Source organism: Microtus pennsylvanicus, chromosome X, assembly GCF_037038515.1.
Source record: "Microtus pennsylvanicus isolate mMicPen1 chromosome X, mMicPen1.hap1, whole genome shotgun sequence".
In the NCBI taxonomy this organism is placed as follows: domain Eukaryota; kingdom Metazoa; phylum Chordata; class Mammalia; order Rodentia; family Cricetidae; genus Microtus; species Microtus pennsylvanicus.
The window spans coordinates 43,077,163-43,093,297 of record NC_134601.1 but is presented as its reverse complement, the minus strand read 5'-3'; the positions used below and the strand labels follow the sequence as shown (position 1 = coordinate 43,093,297).

At 39.5% G+C, this 16,135-nt stretch overlaps 1 pseudogene; it reads left to right on the top strand.

The window, feature by feature from the left end:
- Positions 1 to 12,296, top strand: part of LOC142840321 (uncharacterized) — a 44,052-nt pseudogene extending 31,756 nt beyond the window's left edge.
- Positions 12,297 to 16,135: the final 3,839 nt, after the last annotated feature.

Below are 16,135 nucleotides of genomic sequence, written 5' to 3'. Positions count from 1 at the left end.
AGTTGTGGCAATAAACATGGCTCCAGCTGATACCTCCACCATGAGCTTAGAATTTCAGAAAGCTAAGGAATGGGCTGGATCAAGCCGTCGAAGCCACGGCTCAATCCTTTCCATATTGTTTAGGAAATTAAAGAATCATGTGGTCAGAAAAAAGAGAGAGATATATAGTAATAAGAGAGTCAATATGAAGTAACCTCTAGATGATTTAGAGTGTGTTAAAAAATATATGCATGCTAAAGGTTAAAGTCTTTAAAATTCAAAAGAAAGAAAGAGAGTAGATGGGTGTGGGGATATAAACCGTTAATCACAACTCTTGGTAGACAAAGGCAGGCAGAACTCTATGAGTTCAAGGCATGTTGGTACACGTCTTTACTCCCAGTTCTTGGAAAGCAGAGGCAGAGAGACCTCAGTGAGTTTAAAGTGCGGTGTCACATGTCTTTAATCACAAATCTGGGAGGTGGAGGCAAAGAGACCTTTGTGAATTCAAGGTGTGGTGGCAAACACCTTTGATCCCGGCACTTGGGAGGCAGAGGCAGGCAGATATCTCTGAGTTTGAGGCCAGCCTGGACTACAAGAGCTAGCTCCAGGACAGGCTCCAAGCTACAGAGAAACCCTGTCTCAACAAAAACAAAAACAAATGACAGAAGAAGGGGCTTTTTATTTACCTTCTAACACACAGAGAAAGACAGGCAGACATAGACACACAGTGACAGAAGTTTAGTCTGTAGAAGCAATCAAAATAGAGATCCATTTAAAGACTGTTACTTTTAAGCAATTGGATGCTACTTTGTCACAAGTTCAGAAACAAAGCCAGGCAAAATTCACTTGAAGATGCATTAAATTCAAAATAGTCCTACACAGATGCAGGAATTGTGATGACCTTGTAGGAATGACTATTCAAGAAAAGTAATTAGAGCTTACAAATTACTTTGTTTTCCTGGTGATTGCTTTTACTATAGATAGAACATTTTTTAATTAACAGTTTTCACTGTACAGAAAACAATGAGTTTCAATATGACATTTCCATACACGCATATCATTGTAGTTTGTTCATGCTCTTTTTTACTCTTTTGTTTTTTCCTCCTAGTTCCCCTTCTCTCCCTAAATAGTTACTCTTCCTCTTTCATATCTTGTATGTGTGTGTGTCTGTGTGAGAGAGAGAGACATCAAATTACCTTTATCCATTAATCTGATGATGAACACCTAGGATGATGCCATAACTTGGCCATTGTGAATAGTGCCACAAAAGAAACAGGGGCTCCCTCGTCTCTCTGTAACAGGCTGGCTCAGATTCCCTTGCAGCGATTCCCAGAAGTCCTGCAGATACATCATGTGACAGTTCTATTGTCAGTGCTTTGAGGAACCTGCACTGTGATTTTCCATAGTGGCTGGATTGACATCTCCACCAGGTTTCATTTTTTCACATTCTTGCCAGCATGTGATGCCACTGCTTTGTTTTTGGTGGCCATTTCGACTGCAGTGAGATGGAATCTGAATGTAGTTTGATCTTGCAGACCTACTGCTGTCTAAGGATGTTGAACACTTTTCCTACCTTTTTCAGCCATATTTACCTTTCTTCTTCTAAGAATCGTTTGTTTAGCTCATTGGTCAATGTATTGATCGGATAATTTGGATATTGATATTGGAGTTTTTCCTATATTATGTATATTAATTCAGTGTCAGGTATAGAGCTAGCAAGAAATTCATTCTTTCTGTTTGTGGTGTCTCCACTCTGCTGCCTATTCCCTTTGCTGTGCAGCTCTACAGTTTTAGAAAACCCAATCTGTCAGTTGTGCCTCCTGAGCACTTGGAGCTCTTGTCAAAATGTCCTTTCCATGCCTCGCCTCTATCATGACGTGTTCTCCCCATTTCAGGCCAGCAGTTTCAAAATTGAAAGCCTCCCATTAAGGTCGTTGTGGCAAACCTAATTGACTTCTGTACAAGGTGAGAGATAGTGACTTAGATTAATTCTTCTTCAGGAGAACATACAGTTTTCTCAGCACCATTTGGTGAAAAAGTGGTACTTTCTGTGGTGTGAGCTTTTGGCACCTTTGTCAAAAGTTAGGTCAAATGACCATCTGTGAATCTAGGACTTGGGAGATAATGGCAGGAGGATCAGTAGTTCAAGGCAAGACCATCCTGGGCCGCAAGGGATCCTGTCTCAGACACACATGCCAACCTGTACCTGTGTGGATTTACTCTGAGTCTCTTTTCTATTCCTTTGTCTTTGTCTCTGTTTTGGTGCTGGTAGCATGCTGTTTTTGTCTCTGTGGTTCTGTAGTGTAACAAATTAGGGCGTTGCCATGCTTAGGATAGCTTTGTTTATGTGTGATGTTTTGTGTCTCTGTGTGAATTTTGGAAGATCTTTAGGAATTCTGAGAAGAATAACATTTTAATTTTGATTGGGATTGCACTGAATCTGTCAATTGTTTTTGGTAAGATCACCATTTTCACAATATTAATTTTTAAATTCATATCAGAAAGTCATTCTTCAAATTGTTTCTTTGGTCTGTTAAATCTTTTTATTATTTATGAAAATATATTTTATATGCTTTGGTGTGAAGGTGTCAGATCCTCTGGAACTGGACAGTTGTGAGCTGGGTGCTGGGAATTGAAGCCGGACCCTCTGGACGAGCAGCCAGTGCTCTATTGCCAAGCCATCTCTCCAGGCCAAATGTTTTACATTTTACTTTTGTATTTGTTTGGTTTTTTATTGCTTTATAAATAATGTCATTCAAAATTTCCACTTCCTCCCATCCTCCCACTTCTCTACTCACCCTCTCCCCTCCCCGTCCTATAAAAATTGCTAATTGTTGTTTTACATTTTTAATTGTAGGGCTAAAGAGATGTCTGAACAGGTAATGGCATATGCTCCTAAGTCTGAAAAGCACCATTCAGTTCCTGGGAGCTATTTGGTTGAAGTTTTTCTCAGACCTCTACACACTCACAGTGGTAAGTGAATGTGTATACACACACAAAGAAAGAAGTGAATGTGTACACACACACACACAAAGAAAGAAGTGGAAAATACAATAAAATTTTAATTGCACGTGTCTTCATTTTGTTTTTTCAAGACAGGGTTTCTATGTGTAGCTTTGGAGTCTGTCCTGGAACTCGTTCTGTAGAGGAGGCTGGCCTCAATCTCAGAGAGATCTGCCTGCCTCTGCCTCCAAGAGTGCTGGGATTAAAAGCATGTGCCACCACCACGTAGCTTCATTATAATTTCAGGTGCCTTGAACAAACTTTTAGCTTAAAATTTAGGTTTATTCCTAGGCAGTTAATTTTTGACTTATTTTGTTTGTCTAATTATGTATAATTATGTGTTTTTGTGTATAGGTGTGTGTATGCGAGTGCCCTCAATGCACAGAAGATAGCACTGAATCTCAAGGAACTTGAAATGGAGGAAATTGTCAGCTACCCAAACTCTAGTTCTCTGGAAGAGAAGCATGGTCTCTTATCAGTAGGCCATCTCTCTAGTCCAGTCTCCTAGGTATTTCTATTTTTGCAATTGCTAAAGGAATTGTTTTATTTCTTTCTCAGTAAGCTCAGTATTTATAAAGAGAAAAATCTAATTCTATAGGTTTATTTGGTATTCTGCTACTGAAAATGCTTATGAGATCTAGTACTCCTTTGGATCTTTCAAGTACAGTATCTGAGAGGTAATTTGACTACTTCTGTTTTCTTTTGGCTTCTGTCTCTTGTCTTATTGCTTTGACTAAGATTTCAGCACTGCATTGAGTAAGAGTGAAGAAAGTGGACTTTTCACCTTCTTTTTCAAAATGAAATGCTTTCAGTTTCCTCGCATTTAGTACAATGCTGGTGAGAGGTTGGCGTACATGGTCTTCATTATGATTATGTGGTTGATCTTTCTTGCCACCATAAGTGAATTTGGGCCAGTCGAGTAGCACATTTCTAGAGAGACAGCTCTTAAGGAATACACCCGGGGAATGTCGGCGGCACCAGTCAATGGGCTGGGCTCAAAGAGTGAGCAAAGAGGACAAAAGGGAAAAGCAAATTGAGCAGAGCATCATCATTCTCTGCCTCATCACCACTGGCACATTATAAAGAGCTGTCGCAACAGTCTGCCACAAGAGCTGGAGCCACTGTCACTGCCATGGTATCACAATATGACGGGCTGTATTCTCTCCAAAGCCTGCACAAATTATGCCCTTGTCTTCTGAAGGTACTTTGGTCTGGTATTTTGTCAGGAAAATGAGAAATGAAATAAGGCCAGGACCTTGGTACTAGGGTGGGAATCATTATTGTTATAAATGGGACCTTGCAGTCCATAGGCCTTAGAAATAAGGTCACTGGAGGAATGTAGAAGAGTTCTGAGTTGTTGGCTAGAAAAGTCCTTGAACACTGTACGTAAAGCATAATGGGTGGAATATGGGAAGACCAAAATGCCAATAGAAACATAGACAGTAAAGTCTGTGCTCATGAGGTTCCAAGGGGGAACAAGGACTCTACTGGGAACTAGGTTAGATGCCATTTGTCTTACATCCTCTCAGAGAATCTGGCTGCATTCTGTCTATACCCTGAGGAGCTGCAGGGACCTGAAATCAGAAGTGATGGACTAAGTCTGGCATAGGAAATCTCAACACATCATACTAATTCCTCTGATTAACTAATTTTTACATCACATTTGTGTGTTGATGGGCAAGGCCAATCAGAAGTTGGAATTAACCAAACCAACTTAAAATAATATTCAGCTTTAATAAACAGAAGAAAGGAAACTTACAAAACCAGGGTTCCAGCGATTCAGGAGAATAGGGACACAAAGAGAGAGAGGTAGAGCACATGGATGCTTTTATTGGCTATCTGTGGCCCCAGGGGACACCCTAAGCAGCATGTGATTGGCTGAAGTCCCCCATCATCTCCCCCTTTCTCTAAACAAAATTGAACTAAACCCAATACAACTATATACAGTAGGAACAGATACCAAATATAAAATTACAAATAACAACCAATATTAAGCAAGAAACATATAACAAAAGTTTTGCTAAACATTCTATTTCAAGGTGACTAAATAATGTAGAGAGTAACTACAATTATCTTGCCTCTGACTGGCTAATTCTCACATCTTGATTAACCCATTTCTATTACTCAGTGTAGCACCACGAGCTGGTGGCTTACCAGGAAGGATCTTAACCTGTGTCCATCTTGGAGAGGTGAGCTATGGCGTCTGTCTCACTGCCTTATTCCTCCCAGCATTCTGTTCTGTCTTCCCCACCTACCTATGTTCTGACCTATCAGGCCAAGCAGTTTTCTTTATTAATTAACCAATGAAAGCAACAGTACAGCAGGCCTTGGTGAGCTCCCATTATATCAGTTGATGGATTCAGCATACAATGAATATTGAGACGTTTAGCTATAATGATGAATCTTGGGTAGGAGAAGCCATTTCCAAAGCAATAAGGAGACATCAAATTGCCAGGTGTTTTATTGGGGTAAATTAGGACATCTGCAAAGGGATTGCAGGCACAGAATTTCTAGTAATAATATCTCTTCTGGGAATGACAAAAATAGGAGACCTCGGCCTTCAGGTATATGTAGGAGATGCATTAAAGACGGCATTGGTCCAACGAATGCAGGTCAACAACAGACAGACAGGGCAATTCTATATCATCAGGTAACTCCTTGAGGGGCCTCTCGCAGGCCCCCAAGCCAACAGTGGCACAGTCATTCCCAGTCACAGTGGAGAACATGCCTCACCAAGAAAATTAAAAGCTCCAATTTCTGCTGTAAAAAGTAATACTGGTATAAATGATGAATTACACGTGGAGGATGAGTCAAAAAAAACCAGTAGGACAGAGTAAACATATATTTTGGCAGACTTCTATTAAGGATCAAAGACCAAAGCTAAGAGTCTGTATTTATTCAATAAAAGAGGCACTTTTATTGAAGGCTTATTAGACACAGGTGTGGATGTTAGTATCATTACCCCAGAATCTTGACATCCGAATTGGCCTCTTCAAGAGGTAGATGTTCAGTTCCTGGGAATTGGAACCCTATCTCGTGTAAAACAAAGCACAAGATTGGTTGAATGCATAGGTCCCGAAGGGCAAATAGGAAGACTAAGTCCATATATAGCCAATATTGCCATAAATTTATGGGGCCGTGACCTGCTACAGCAATGGAATACCCAGATTAACATTCCTGTATTTCCAGGAACTCATAATTCTGGGAAGGATAGGATGAGGTATTATGGAAAAAGGTCACCAGCCATTCAGGCTGTACAAGAACATACAGCAAATACCAAACCTTTAGAGGTACCAACAGCCCTACATTTAAAATGGCTAACTGAGAAGCCAATATGGATCAAACAGTGGCCTCTAGCTGAAGATAAATTACAGGCATTGGAACAGCTGGTGCAAGAGCAACTAGATGCTCACCATATTGAAGAATCAACCAGCCCTTGGAATTCTCCTGTGTTCGTTGTAAAAAAGAAATCTGGTAAATGGAGAATGGTGACAGATTTAAGAGCTGTCAACAAAGTAATTCAACCTATGGGCCCACTACAATCTGGAATTCCTTTGCCTTCTCTGTTACCAAAAGGATGGCCTCTTATAGTTATTGATTTGAAAGATTGTTTTTTCACTATACCGTTACAAGAAAAGGATAGAGAAAAATTTGCCTTCACAGTGCCTACTTATAATAATTCTCAGCCTAATGGGAGTTATCAATGGACTATCCTCCCACAGGGTATGCTCAATAGTCCTACATTGTGCCAATATTTTGTATGTAAGCCATTGGAAATAATTCGTAAACAATTCCCCAAACATGGATGACATCTTGTTATCTGATTCAAATAAAGATACTTTAGAAAGGATGTTTGAAGAAGTAAAGAAAGTCTTGCCTAGGTGGGGATTACAAATTGCCCCTGAAAAGATTCAAAGAAGAAATTCTATTAATTACCTAGGTTACAGAATAGGGTTAGAGAAAATTAAAATGCAAAAGGCACAAATTAGGAGAGACCGGTTAAAGACTCTTAATGACTTCCAAAGATTGTTAGGAGACATTTCCAGTCTACGACCAGCTGTTGGGATAACACCTGATGTAATAGTTCATTTGAACAAAACCTTAGATGGTGATAAAGATTTGAATAGTCCAAGAAAACTGACAGCTGAAGCAGAAAAGGAACTGACAATGACTGAGGAAAAATTACAGGAGGCACATGTGGATAGGGTGAACCCAAATCTTAGCTGCATCCTAGTCATATTGCCTTCCAGAATTTCTCCTACAGTGATTCTAATGCAGAGGAAAGATATTATTTTAGAGTGGACATTTATACCTAATAAACCAAGTAAAAAATTAAAAACTTATGTGGAAAAAGTCTCTGAGTTAATTATAAAAGGTAACCTCAGACTTCATCAACTGGCAGTTATATATCCAGCAGAAATTATAGTGCCCTTTACTACTGAAAAAATAAAAAAGTTATGGGAAGACAACGAACTGTGGCAAAGAGCTTGTGCTAATTTTTTGGGAGAAATTAATAGCAACTATCCCAAAAGTGGTAGACTTAACCTCTTAAAAAGAACTTCTTGGATTCTTCCTAGAATTGTACGTGATGCTCCAATAACTGGAGGCCGTACGTTCTATACTGATGCAAATAAATCAGGGAAAGCAGGTTTCAAGTCAGATGAATTGAGTAAGGTGGAACAAACCCTTATAATTCTGTCCAGAAGGCAGAATTATATGCCATTCTTATGGTGCTAAGGGATTTTAAAGAACCTCTTAATACAGTTACAGATTCACAATATGCAGAAAGAGTTATCTTGCATATTGAAACCGCTGAATTTATACCAGATGACACAGAGTTGACTTCATTGTTTGTCCAGGTACAAGACATAATCAGGAACAGGCTTTGTCCGATGTACATAACACACATCCGGTCCCATACAGGTCTGCCTGGTCCACTAGCCCAAGGCAACGCTGAGCTTGATCAATTATTGATTGGAAGTGTGTTGCAGACCTCAGAATTTCATAAGAAGCATCATGTCAATAGTAAAGGCCTAAAGAAAGAATTTTCCATTACTTGGCAACAAGCTAAGGACATTATATAGAGATGTCCTACTTGTTCTTTCTATAATCAAACACTGTTGCCTGCAGGGAGTAACCCAAAGGGCACCAAGAGAAATGAAATCTGGCAGATGGATGTGTTCCACTTTATGGAATTTGGTAAATTAAAATACGTACACCACACCATAGACACGTATTCAGGTTTTCAATGGGCTACTGCCCTGGGCTCAGAAAAGGCTGATTCAGTAATCACACATTTATTGGAAGTTATGGCCATCATGGGTATACCTGCACAAATAAAGACAGATAATGGTCCAGCATATGTATCTAAGAAAATGAAACGCTTTTTTGATTATTATAATATAAAACACATTACAGGTATACCAAATAATCCTACAGGTCAGGCAGTTATAGAAAGATCAAATCATACTATAAAGGATATGCTGAACAAACAGAAAGGGACCGAAAATACCCCCAGAAATAGATTACATAATGCTTTATTAAACTTAAATTTTCTTAATGCTAATGAGAATGGAACGAAAACAGCAGAAAGACATTGGATAATGGAAAATTCTGCTGAACTAAATCAACCGATTTATTTCAAAGATGTGCTGACCTCTCAATGGAAGCCAGTATATGTGCTACGTTGGGGAAGGGGTTTTGCTCTTGTTTCCACAGGAGAAGAAAAATTGTGGATACCATCAAAATTAATAAAGTGTCGATTTGAAGAGGAGAAACCTCTTGGAAAGGAGAAATGACAACTCATCCACAATGATGATATTCATACAGGTGGTAAGAAAAACATATAGAATGGGGGCAGGGTTCTGTTCTTATCTCCACAGGAAAACACTCATCTTTGAAAAATTCAAGGGACCCTGGATGTTTGGATACTGACAGATGGAAAAATACCTGCCCAATAGGAAATATCAAGAAAACTGAATGAGTTGTGTAAGTAAAATATATTAAACCATATTTCTAAATTTATAAAGCTTGTTTTGAAGTTGGACTCTGGCTCAGTCGCTCTCCAATTCCAAGCCTGTTAGTTAGAGAAAAACCCAGAGTTTCTGGAGTTTCGGTCTCATATCAAGAGCCATGATATGGGACAGAAAGAAATATGAGTTTAGAAAACATCTTTGCTTTTCTTCATATCTATCATACTTTTCATTGAATATATCTATCATGCCTTTCAGTGAATATATATATATATATATATGTATATATATATTTATATATGTCTATATGATTAATGTTTAAGTTTTTCACAATGAACAATGAGTTTTTCCTGAAGTGACATTTGAAGTTTCCAGGAAGAAGATCGGGCCCCACAACAACAAGTCCACCTGGTTGATATGACGTCATGATACTGATAGCGCTACTACAAGAACTGCTTTGGGTACCAGCTGCACAAGACAGTTCCAACTTGGTTAGTTGAAATGGTGCACATCTTATTCAACATTTTGGCCAGACCTGCACAAAATACTCAGAGACTATTGGCAATTTTAAAAGACATTGATCTTGAAATTTAACCATCATTTTACTTTCACAGGATCCCCCAGAAAGAACGTCGCCCCCATGACAGTTGGAAGTAATTCTAGAGGACCACGTTCCCTTTCCCAGTAAAGTTTGCCCTTGGGTTTAGGGACATCATTTAGGGGTTGATTATAATTAGTATACGATTGAGGGTTAGGGGAGGAATTTTATAAGCTCAGGGACCATTTTGAAAAAAAAAAGAGGGATGATGGGATAATAGATTTGTAATTGTGAGTTACTGTTTTTAGACAAATATATTGGTATAGATTCTTGTATATTGATACAAAGTTAAATTATATTGACTGTTGTAAGCATGCATGTTTCTACCTCTGTTTAAAACATTTTTATGTATTGACATATATTGTATTGATATATATATTGTATATATTTACCATATTGCAGTGTACATTTCTACCTCTGATTAAGATACTTATATAATGTTTTTGTATTGATATGTATTTACCTACTGCAATGTATATTTGTACATTGTTTATATTTGTAGGTCATTGTTCTCATTTGTTTCACAGTCGTTTATTGTCTTAGTCTTTAAGTTAGATATTGAGAATTATATAGACTAATAGTCATCTAAGTTTGTCATTTATAATTAGACGAATCAGGTTCTTTAGATATATAGAGATTATACTCAGTATAGATAGATAATCTTCAACTTCTTCAAAGAGCTGTAGAAAATAACCTTTAACTTAACTCAGAGTTTTGTGGTAGTGAGACACAATTGCTCCTGGCAACACCACTCTATTCTCCGAGAGAATGTTGAGCACCAAAGACACTCCACCTGGAGCCTTTCTTTTTGGCAGAACTGGCCTTGGGGCAAAGAAATGCCCATACCTCAACCACTGACAAAGATACAGAGCGTGCATCAATGGATAAAACAGGACTGTCATATCCTGCCTAGACAGGGTAAGACAGTTTTGAAAAGTTGCTTGCCTTTGAAAACGGTATGTCAGTTATGTTAGGCCTTAGCCAAAGTTGGTTGCTTCAACGCTGCTAACGTGACTTTGGGTGATTGCCCAGGTAGCTAGTTGTCTCTGTGATGTGTTGCATGTTTTGGAAGTTGTTTTACTGAACTTCCTAATTACCCAGGTAACATTATTTCCCTTCTCAGATCTTTGATGGGGTTGAAGACTATATAAATGTAGTTACTTTCTCTCATGACTTGGCCAAGTTATTTATTATACAAGACCTAAGCTAGTTATAATAGGATATTTGTACTTATTGTATATAATTTCATAGTAGGTTTAGAACTCTCTTATTTAAACAAAAGGGGGAGGTGTTGCGGGAGGTCCTCCCGTTCCTCCAGCCTATAGCTGCTGAGATACCAGCCCATTGGGGTGTGGTCTCTCTCTCTTTAAAAAAGCGGCCACTTCCCTCTCCTCTTCTCTTCACTTCCTGCTCTGCAGGCGACTAGACTCCCTTGCTGGTTGCGCAGAGGGCTGACGGTGATCTGTAAGTTTTTTCCCCTTTAAATAAATACCACCCTATTAATCATAATTCCAAACTGGTGTGGCATTGTTAATGACTTATGCCTTCAGTCTTCCGGTCTTACTGCCAAGAACTCAGCTTTTCAATAAGAATGTGTATAATATGTATATGGTAAGGTAACAAAACATTATCCTGGAACTTATTGCAAGTGGGGACCAGATAATCTCTCATAGTTAGGTAACAGTGAATAATGAAAATCTATGTGAGTTGGTTGGTACATCAGTTGTGGTTATCTTAAAAACTCTGATGTCTTACAGAGGGTTTTAATTTTGTTATAGAGGTGAGAGAGGCTGCTGTTGATAAATATACAAAACGGAGATGTTTCATGAAAACAGGGATATCAAGGTATTATGAACATTAGTTGATTACAGAAAATAGTAAAGGATATAGTATTAACATGACAAAATCTTGCTGGTATTTGGTGTATGGAATGACAAAAGGAAGAAAAAAAAGAAAGATGATTTTGTCACTACGTGTTGTCATTGATACAGCTTGGTTATAGTAATGTTTCTAGCTCTTAGTGTTCTGTGTTCTCTTTTCCCTACAGGAGCCCTAAACTGAGGATCCTAGATTTAAGGGAGGATTCTGGCTGCAAGATCGTCTGCTGGAGATCAATACTATGTCACCTGCATGCTTGTTCTCCTGTGCTCACTTGGAGCACTCTATCTTGAAGATCAAGGACCAGTATCCTATTGCAAGTTCAGATCCTGAGGTTCAACCCTCTAATAAGACTATGGAATTAAGAGTGAACATTTCCCTCAGAAGCGGTAGCACCTTAAGGGAATGTGAATATTTGGCTCTGCTTCTGAATAAAATAGAAGAGAGTTCAGGTTCTTTGCACCTGTGCTGCCGAGATTTGTAAATCTATAAATTGGGTGATCGTAGAAACACTCTGAACCATTTAGATCTCAAATGCCTTGATCACCTGTCAGTGTTTCAGGGCTGTCTGAGTGAGTTCATCATCCTTTTGACTCAGTTGGGACACCTGAGCAGACTTTGTCAGTCTAAAGTCCCTTGTAGACCTTTGAATGAGAAAGGTTTTGGAATTGTGTCTCACAGCTGAGGTGTATGGACCATCTAAATGAACTCAGTTTGTATTCTTTTGCCATCACAGATCATGTTGAAACTGTCCTGAGATAAGGGCCTGGGATAAATACTGGGTTTCCAATAGCAGCCTGTTTTTACGATGAGAGAGATAATTCTTAGATATCCTTAAGCTTCCCATAACCCTTTCTCCTTCTACCTCAGAATGGGCAATGCTGGGAGTTTTAAAACAGCCATGGAATGGTATTGTTCTATAGTTGAAGGCAAAAATGGAGTTACAAAAAGCATAGTCAGATGAGCATGTAGGCACTGAGCTCATTCCAGAAATATTGAGGTCAAAGGAACAATGCAGTTCTCCTCTGGCCATTGAGAGTTAAAGAGGGGGAATTGAAAGACTTTATGTTCCGGCACAGGTGCACATAGTCATACACTCGTATATGGTAATGTCATATCATGAGGAAAATCTCCAAGGTTCAGGCCATGACTGGAAAGGCTGTTATTTATGGACTGGTCAAAGGGAGTTTCTAGTTGGTTGCTCCTTCTGTCCCCTCTCTTCTGAGCAGGTGAACTAGCTCCCCCTTTGGTTATGTTGTATTTTCTAAGTTGATAGTATTTTCACTAAGTTTTTCACACAACTTTATAAGAATATGTTCAACATATTGTAAAAGTTAAACTAGTATTTGCCAGGGTGGTAAAGTATCTCTCACAGACCCACAAGACTATTGTGTGAAAGCTCACATCATTTGCTGATGATGAGCAAAACGGTTTGTTCTAGTTTCACAGATATAGTTCTCCTCTTCGAGTCCACATTTCTTTTAGAAATCCTTTTCTTTTTTCTCTCTGAAGAGTCCTACCAACCAGTTTGAACATCTAACATTCTGTGAACTTTCTTGCAATGATTTCAAGTTTCTAGCTGAGTGCACTCAAGCCAACCATTTAAAGCTGCTGAATATCAGCAATAATCCGATGTACTGGGAAGATTGTGAGCCCTTTTATCTATACAAATAGATTGGATCAGAAAAGGGAGTTCCCTCACCACGCAAGTTACTCCTAATATTCTTTGTTTTGTATATTTAGTGTTTTGATTATTGTGTGGTGAGGGAACTTCCTTTTCTGATCCAATGTATTTGTTGTTTTGTAAGTTTCTTTCTTGTACCTTGATAGGGATATCCTTCTTTAGGTTAGGAAAAATTTTTTTCTATGATTTTGCTGAAAAGAGTTTTTGTGTTTGGTCCTCTATTTCTTCTCCTTCCTCTGTTCCTATTATTCTTAGATTGAATCTTTTCAGTGTCCCAGATTTTCTGGATGTTGTGTGTTGGGAGTTTTTTAGATTTAACATTTTCTTTACCAAATGTATCCATTTCCTCTATGTATCTTCAATTTCTAAGATTTTATTTCTATCTCTTGTATTCTGTTTGTGTAGCTTGTCTCTGTGGTTCCTGTTTGAATTCCTGATTTTTTTCATTGCCAGAATTGCTTCAGTTTAGGTTTTCTTTATTGTTTCTATTTTGATTTTCAGATCCTAAATAGTTTTATACATTTCTTTCCACTGTTTGTATTTTCCTGTATTTTTAAAATGGGATTTATTTATTTATTTCTGTTGTTTGTGTTTTCCTGCATTACTTAAGATGTTTATTCTTTTATGTTGTAAAAGTAAATATGCTGGCCTGGCCTATTACCTGGGTACACTGTCCATTTAAAAGAAAAACCCTGTCCACTCCAATCTCCTCCTTCCTGCATCCAAAGCAAGGGGATCTCAGGCCTCCTCTCCAGCCTTCTCTCTCTCTCTCTCTCTCTCTCTCTCTCTCTCTCTCTCTCTCTCTCTCTCTCTCTCTCTCTCTGTCTCTCTCTCTGTGTGTGTGTTTCTCTTCTTAGTATGTCTTCTAGAGAGGCCACTTTTGTGTCTCTCCCTTTTCCTCTTCCCCTCTACCTCCATAACCCACTATAAAGTCTATACCCAAGCTCTCATCTGTCTGTCTGTCACCTGCCAAGGTCTCCCTCCTACTAGGAGTCCTGAGGCCTCGCGTCACCTACTGCCACTCCTTGTGGGACTGTCCTTGGGTCACCTGTGTTATGAATGATAACAGTTTCTTCTTTAGTGATCTCTATCATTTTCATACATGCTGTTTTAAGGTCTTATTTGTGCTTCAGCTATATTAAGATTTTCAAGGCCTGCTGTAATAGCGTTGCTGGACTCTAGTGGAGGCATTTTCCTAGAGATTATTGTGTTTTTATACTGGCATCTAGACATCAGAGATTGGTAAGAATATAATTGTAGATGCTGATAAAATCTGGTTGGTTTTGTTGGGTGAGTGTTTTTTCCCCTTGGTTTCTCATTCCTCTCTTGTTTTAGAGTGTGGTAGCTGTGTCTTGCTTGGTGGGAAATTTTTTGACCATCTGATAGTCTCTGGGGGTTCCAGGAGTTTCTGGATATTAGCAACTGACATTTAGGAATGGGGATAGGCTAGGGTTGAGGAAATCAGAGTGTTCCAACAGGGTCTGCTCATCTAGGTTCCTTGGAATTGGAGCAGACAGTGGAGAGAGGTCATGCTAGAAGGTCTCATATAGAGTCAAGGCTGAGACTAGAGGATTGGACCTGGAGGAATGGAAGAAAGAGTGAAATTCTGCAGTCAGCCCCCCTGCTTCCCTGGCGGGAGTGGCCTGTGGGTTAGCAGGGGATGCCTGCTGGAGTTGGGGGCTGAGATAAAGCAATAAGTGGAGGAAATGAGGTTGGTTGGTTAGGAGGGGAAGGTCTTTAGGATTCACTAGAAATGGACTTGGGGGAGGGCTGCCACATGTGTTCTCCCACAGAGCTGGGAATGAGACTGGGGATTGAAGAAAGGTGAAAATCTGTAGTCAGTTTATTTGTTTCCCTGGTCTTCTCAGCTGGTGTGTTCACAAGGAATCCCTACTGTTTTTGGAGACTGGGATAATGGGATAAATTGGGAAAAGGAAGGTTGAAGGAACTTTGTGATTCACTGGGATGGGGTCAGAGAGGAAAGGGAGAGCCCAGCAGGTGGTCTACAGAGCTGGGAATGAGACTGACAAATATGGAAGAGCAGGCGAGGTGAACAGCTGCAGTCAGCCAACCTGTTTCCGTGGCAGGCCTAGCCTGTGGATTAGCAGGGTGCACCTGCTGGAGTTGGGGGCTGGAAGGTTGTTAGAAAGGAAAGGTCTGCGGGAGACACAAGGGATGGGGCATTGGGGAAGGGAAGGGTTCAGCAGTTTTTCTGCAGCAGAGCTAGGGATAAGACTGGGGATTGGATCAGGAAGAACAGAGGGAGTCCACCTGCTTCCCTGGAAGGCTTGGTCTGTGGATTATCTTCCCTAGAAGTTAGACTCCCTGTGGATTTGCAAGTCATCTGTATTCTCCTGCATCCCCCTGTTTAAGTCTGGGTAATTAAGAAGAATAAAAGTATTCAATTAGTCTGGGCCATAAAGAATGAAATTATATCATTTTCAGGAAAATAGATGCTAAGTAAAATAAGCTATTCCCATAAAAACAAATAGAGTCCTTTTTCTGTCTTATTTGGAATCTGAGTCTAACAAAAGCCTATGAAATTAAAAGGGGGACTATTGGAGGAAGGGCAGATTGGAAGGAATTAAAAAGTAATGGGGGACTAAAGCACTTCTGTGCATGTATGTTATGCCCAAATGTGCAAAATCCCTGCAAAAGCAAAAAAGGAGACCGAGTCCTGTATGTTAAAAAAAAAAAAGCCTTTATTTTAACCAAGTTTGCAAACTCGGTCTCTCTGTATGCCCAACGAATTGGAATAACTAAAGAGCCCCGAACTCAATTAGAATTGGGTTTTTATAGTAGTAAAGGTGGGGATGAGGGGTTTCTGAGGTTCAGGACCTCTGATTGGTTGACATTTGCCTTGGGGTGTCCTGGTGAACATGCACTGGCAGCTGATCCTATCTACAGTGGTTAGACTGTTAGGCATTTCCTTTGAATGGTCTGTTTTGGGGCAGTGGTCAGGTAATCTCAGCTTGTGTTTCCTCCTGCAACCAGGTATTGCCTCAGGGTAAACTACTGAGA